The sequence below is a fragment of the Anopheles ziemanni genome, chromosome 3 (assembly GCF_943734765.1).
Source record: "Anopheles ziemanni chromosome 3, idAnoZiCoDA_A2_x.2, whole genome shotgun sequence".
NCBI classification, from domain to species: Eukaryota; Metazoa; Arthropoda; class Insecta; order Diptera; family Culicidae; genus Anopheles; species Anopheles ziemanni.
In genome coordinates this window covers 31,423,172-31,430,013 of record NC_080706.1, presented here as the reverse complement: position 1 = coordinate 31,430,013, position 6,842 = coordinate 31,423,172, and positions in this window count along the sequence as shown.

Sequence of the window (6,842 nt, the reverse complement as noted above, 5' to 3'; positions counted from 1 at the left end):
CTTGCGCTCGGACCGATTTCTGCTGATCTACATCGCGATCGAACACAGCCAATTCCGTGTCGCCGCGGGGCAAAGGTCAGCGTGTATTGTCTGATAAGTAACTTACATATGACCTTCCGCTTTAAAGTACGCTCCAGCTATTTCTCGATGCCAAGAGATTGGAGTATGAAATAATGGATGTACTCCGGGTTTTTTGTGTATGTCGTCCGGAAGCGACTAAGAGCAGAGTCCTTGGGGGCGAACAAAAGGCAGATCCCTTTCAATGTCGCAATTACTTCGAACCGCGACGGCGCCATCTGTAATCAGATGCTTTGATTGTAGCGGCGATGAACACAAAAGAAGCAGGACAGATTTTGATGTAGGTCGTTTCGCTGAGACGTAAGCTAGGCGGCATTATTACTCAACCGAAGGTGAGATAATACTTGCTTTTTGAACGGCGAACTGAAAGTCCTTGGACCGGAAGGAAGGTTTTTGATGTGTGAACACGTGCCTTTGAATGTTGATGCTCAAAGTGTAAGCAGTGGATTGGCTTGTAAGCTGTTTTTATTCTAATATTAGATCTAGCAGTTCTTTTTATGAATGACCACGAGCCGGATGAAGTAACTTAAGCGATCGTAACAAACCACCACGTGGACGCATGGGTTCTAAATCTCACACGTACCAGCGATGCCAACATTGATTCCGTCTGTGTCCTACTCTTGTAGAGGTCATTAAATCACAACCGAGAGGTTATCATAATTCAGTGAAAGGTTACGGGTTTAGCCCGTAAAAATGATCACTAAAACACAGTCACAAACAGACAGAGTGTTCGTTTTGTTCTCGCACTGATTGGGTGAAAACAAAAAACTCCCAGCGGAACAAACAGATCGTGCCGGTCGTTTTGTTTCCCCCGCCTGGTGCACGGATCGGGTGCGCCTTCTCCGGATCTTGAACTTCCGACCGCGAGATCCGGTGCACGATCGCTATACTAGGTTACGCGTGATTGTCGCGTGACGAGGAAGCGAATCCGGTATGTCTTTTGCGCGAGCCGGTTGCGAGTTCTCGCGACTGCTAAGAAACCCCGTACCAACGACTTTCACGCGCGAGAGCGATCAGGGGCGGGAACTGTAGTCGCAAGGGGATTTTTTTTTGTGAGGTGCACCGGCTATGAATTATTTATAAAATGGACCTAACCTTGACGCAGTGCGGGACGGGCAAGGGATCAGTCCGACGTGACGCTGGTATTAGTGGCGAATATGTGCGTACCATATGTTTGCTGCAGGAAGCATTCGAAATCTAGGCTAGACTAAACAGCTGAAGTAGAACCGTGACCGAAAAATTAGGCGTAAAGAAGCAAACATTCTTACTTGTGGTTACAAACACATCAACTCTGTGTTCTAACAATGTTGAGTAACCACAGGTTTCAAGTTCAAGGCGCGACAGGTGGTATATTTGGCGATGCACTTGCAGGGCTTCATACGCTTTGGATGATGAAAAGAGAGAAGTAGAAAAGAAGAATCTGCGAAACACACTTCTTTCCAAAAGCAATAAAATTCACACGAAACTTACTAAAAAAAGGTTTCAAAAGGTCTTCTAAGTTGTAGCCTATTTTTTGGAGATCAATACACTATGTGAGGTAAGCAGTGAATCAGAGGTAATCAAACTGTCAATTCAAACATAGACATAAATCCTCGTGCACTCGATCAATCCTTAAATAAATATGATAAATACGATAAGAAACATTTCCTATCAAAAGTTAATTTTAGTTAGAAGGAGATAATCCTTTCGCTACCAGTTCAAGTCGTTTCGTTATCTACAAAGTGAACTTTTAATTATTTTGCTTAGGTAATACTAAGGCGTGCAGTGGCGAAATGTCCAGATAGTAACAGGCGTCACTTGACCCGGCGACCGATATTCGGCTTACCTACGACTTTATGCCACTCGTCCGGTCGGTGACCGCGTGTACGACTTGCTACGACATGACTCTGCCGCATCACGAAGCACTAGATTAGATAAGCGACGTCGGCGTGGATCCAATCGAACGATTGAGGGGTTTGCCAAAAACAAAAATGGTTGCACAAAAACATCCCAATGCCGCGAAAATCCAAGCGACCGAACCGAGGACGATAAGGACCCGGCGTCGAGGGAACTCCTAACAATTCTGCATGGTATGCACGTTTCCAGGTGCATCGATCGATACAGGCTCGGCAGCTCGTCGTAGTAAAATCATATCATCGCGTAGTAGAATCGGGCCAAACATCTAATTAGAATTGTAGCGATGTGCCCTCTGTGTTTCCAAAACATGCCCACGCTGTTGAATCACTCGCCGAGTGAATGGTTCAAGAGTGTCCGTTCGTGTCCGATAACCGTACGCTTTGCCCAACGGTAGGTCACAGCCTGTTGTCAGTTCAGTCAATTTCTACTGTACCGCTGGCAGCTTTCTCTGCGGTTCACGATGATAAGTTAGTTATGTTTGGGTGTGTTTTTTTTTTTTTCGGGTGACTGAAACCACCACCGGTCGGTTGTTTTCGAGAGCTGGCCAACGCGTTGAACGGGCCCTTTGCGGTTATCTGCTGCTCGATGACCTTCCTTGCCGTTGAGGTCAGACATGGGCAGCGCGAACATGGCTTCGCGGCTTGAGATTCCCCAAAATGGGCGCCCTGCCATCGATCGATTGCCGGCTCTCATCCGGCACGGACCTCTGTGAAGGCGTTATCATGGCGCACAATTAGAATAAATGGTTTTACGATGGGGCTGTTTTTATTGATTGTTTACCATTCGCTCGCTGCAGTTAACCATGGCATCGCTTTCTCCCAATTGCACTGATAACGTTCAACTGCAGCGATGGTTTGAGTGGTAAATCGAAACACATCCACTGCTCACCTCGGGCCGGGCACCTGGTGCATCGTTGCTTTGCGTTCACGCAGTCCCGAGGAATAATTTACTATTTCTCTGCTCCTCCCTTTCTGCAGACTAAAGTGGTCCCGGGCAGAGGCTAAACAAATTGCACTTTCCATTATCCGTGTAGGGTCCTTACCAAGGGCATGATCAATTTGTAACCCCATACCTAACCTGGGGCCATGTCGTGGTGTTTACATGCTGCATTGCTGCGCGCGTAGGTATGTGCGAATAAATGAGGTTCCCGGTGAAGATCCCGGCGCAAACCCACCACCAGGTGCAACATTGTAGAGGCGGCTTTGATCTTTTCCTGCATTCGATAGGAAAATGGGGGGCGTAGACAGCGGCACGAATCGGATCGGATCGATAGGCCGTAAGCAAAACTCATAATTCAACCTTTGTGGGAAGCTCGATCCGATGCTTGATGGTGCACAGAACATGTCCCAAAGGAAATAGGCCTCGTTGTGGCTAAAGGTAGGCATACACACTTGCGTGGAAGCGATCGTTGGCCAAGCCGTTTAGTCGGGTTTCGCCGCCGCCGCCAATCACCGCCCATGGGCACTTCTGGTGGCCGTGGACCATTTTTCTTGATTGCATTTCCCTGCTTCGCATTCCCTTGGCGCATTGATATGATAGGTGCGTAGGTGGCGAAAGCATAAATTATGCCATACGCAAACGGGAACGGCGGGCCACGATGTCAATGACTTACTGGCGGGCGGTTTGTGCTCGCCCGAGCCAATTACGGACGAATTGGTTTACCCGGGGAAGCTGGCAGGAGCCGGGAAAGGGGACTTGCAACTTGCACCAACCCTGATGTGGCTTCCTTTCGGACACTTGGTGGCAAACACAGCCGATGGAATGTCGGTAGGGTGTTTGAATAGGTTAAGCTATAGGCCGGTGCCTAGGACGTTAGGGAGTGATGGTGCCGTTAAGACGAACACCCAACGATGTTTTATATATGAAGTCGAATAAATTTGTTTTGAAAATTATTCTAGATGACAAGCAAAGGTGTAAGTAAATGCTAGTGAGCCTACATTTGAAATGAAATTCTTAAAAACAGGCTTGCTACTTACCGCTTTTTTCGGGTCTAACGGTTGTGTTTTCTCTCAAACGATTTTTGCTTCCGGAAGCCGCCTGGAGATAGTCCGACGGGGTTCGGGTGCTGTACGGGCCGCTGTATTGCACACTGTCACCGAAAAACAAGTCCAACCGTATAACAACCTTTTTCCGTGGGTCGATTAAACAATATACATATAATGCACAAGCGTCGTGACAAAACGGTCACAGAAGCAAATACGGAACTTCACTGACTAACATATTAAACCGTAGAGGTACCGAACAAATATAAAATAACACTAAACACCGGCACACGACCGTACGCAATTTGTAGCGCCTTCCTCCGTCCGAAACACACTTTGCCGAAAGGAACGCATTCGCGAACCACACGCGTTGGCGGAAATTCAAACCGAAAGGAGTAGAAATTAGGCGGCGATAATTCAGCACATTGCGCGATTAGATGTTCCTATCTTTCCTACGATCGTAGAGTGATCGATGATGATGTGGTGCCTAGGGAGTGTTTGTCGTGCTGGTTGGTATTCTTTTCTGTTCTTATTTTAACGGAGTTGGTTGCATGGAAGGATGTCGAATAATCGAGTCCTGTTCACTGAACATAAACTGTTGCGGTGTTGTGTTAAATTGTATATACAATTTATCTTCTACTCACGCACGTATAACATTAACTTTACATTTGAATTGCACTTAATTAAATTCTTGCACAAACTGTTATAGTGTCACAAGGACGCAAGTCAGTAGAATCTGAACCACACACAGTTTCGAACGATCCTCAAACGGCTTGCAAGATCGATGATCTTCTCTGACATATGATCAGGGGTTGAGCGTATCACTGCGTTTCAGCAATTTTATGGGTTTGTCCCTGCATCAAAGACGAAGGACACACACTTTACGAAGGCAGGCAAAAAACGGGAATGACGCTTATGTGCCGCTTATTTCTTCTCACGGGCAGGCAGATCCTTACCCAACACACTTCCGGTATGGCGGCGAAAATGCTTCGCTTTCCGCACGCTCTCGTTGAATTGGATTTCCCTTCAAGTTGGGAAAAAATATTTCTTCTGTAGCGCAACTGCTTTCGTTGAGGAACAACAGTTGGTTGGGGCGACTTTCTCCACCGTCGTTTAGCTCTCGACTAGGTGTACGATGTACTGAACCTTCCGTACAGAGTGTTGCTGACGTTGCTTCTGCTGCTAGTGGCAAGGACGAGCACGACGGTTGTCGGGCAGGTGCTGTTTGGTGTATACGGTGGAAGGAAAGGCCACGTCCATTTGCTTCGACCGTTTATCGAAGACTGAGCGTGCTGCTGCGCCGAGCGGTGGAATTAAATGCTTAGTTTCATTCATCACAGCAGCAGTGCTTGTGCACTGCCTCCACAATGCGCGAAAGAGCGAATGCGATAACTCTATCTCGGTCTCTCTCTCGGGGTTATCGCGTTGGGCGATTTCTCGGCGGAGAGAGACAAATGAACGTGTGAGAGCGATGAGCGAGCGAGTTGCGTGTGTAGAACCATCTGGGAGAGCTTCGAACCGCTAGGATCTTCTAGTCGCGATCCTGAGAGTGATCTAGAAGGATAATTCATACACAAACACACTCTCAAAACATTGGATGCCACCCAGAAGAGGCAGTAGTACGATCGAGTTAAAAACGGTGGCTACAAGGATAGTACTCTCTCACTACTCCTTCTAAGCGCCAATGTCAGTTCCTTGGATTGTTTACAAAAGGATTTGGTACACGATGCGCTACTAAGCGCGTTGACACAGTTGGTGGGCGTATTACAACCTGTGACAGGTAGACAGACAGCTGTTAGTAGTGTGGAATGGTACAATGTCACCGGCGAGACTAGTGAGATAATGCTACTTTAAAATGCCACCTAACGGAACCTTGGCCGTGGACAGAGAGATTAAGGATGCATGACGGTGAACCAACTTGCGTTTCTTTCCTGACGCTCGTGGCACAGGAATCAACAGTGGATTCGTTAAAGTTGACGGGAACCTAAGGTAGCACCGCATTGTAATGAGATGATCGTGAAAATATAAAAACGAGATGATCGTGAATAATTATATGCACCACCTTTGCGTGTGTTTGTATATTTCTGTGAGGCTTATCAGCGCCCTAGCGCCCGCCAGGCGACAGGGACCGCATCGTGTGCCCTTTTTCTCGTCGACCGCGACACGATGCCACTCCGATCGCTGATGATCCGGTCGGGGGAAAAACAGCATTAGCTATTATCGGTAGACAATTGTGAAGGGTACAACACACTCATAGGGAATTATCGCGCCCATCCCATCGGCGTCCTCGTAATCAGGGCTGTTCCTAGACGATTTTCCTGATGTAAGCCCATCAGGTCACGTCGTGACAACTACGGTGGTGCCGCGTTTACTCGTTGAAGATCAACGCCGATGAACGCGGGCACCTCCTCCGGCTAGCCGGGCCGACTCCCACCGTGGTCACGCGCTGGTTCGTGTGCACCGGGGTAAGGGAAGTAAGAGGGGTGTTTGTCTCTTTAAATAACCCAGAAGGACACCACACTTTAGCAAAAAGGAACGATGACCAAGCAATTCGTCCACACTAACCCACCTGCTGGTCCCAGCACGCGAACATGGGTGTTATTTATAGGGTCAAATTCCTTGCCATCCGACTACTTAGATTGGACTGTTGTACCATCTAATACGATCGATGGCTATCGAACACGATTCCTTGAGCGCGTTTGTAATGACGTTTTTGCCTTTGCGCCCAATATACCGCGAAAGGAAGGTGTGTTTCGATCGGGAATAGCAATATCCACACGTGCCACCGGTGGTCACACCCCCTGATTTTCGACAAGTTGCACCCGTGCCACATTATTCCGAGCAGCATTTAAGATCACACCGGTAAGCAAAGGCTTCGTCACGGCT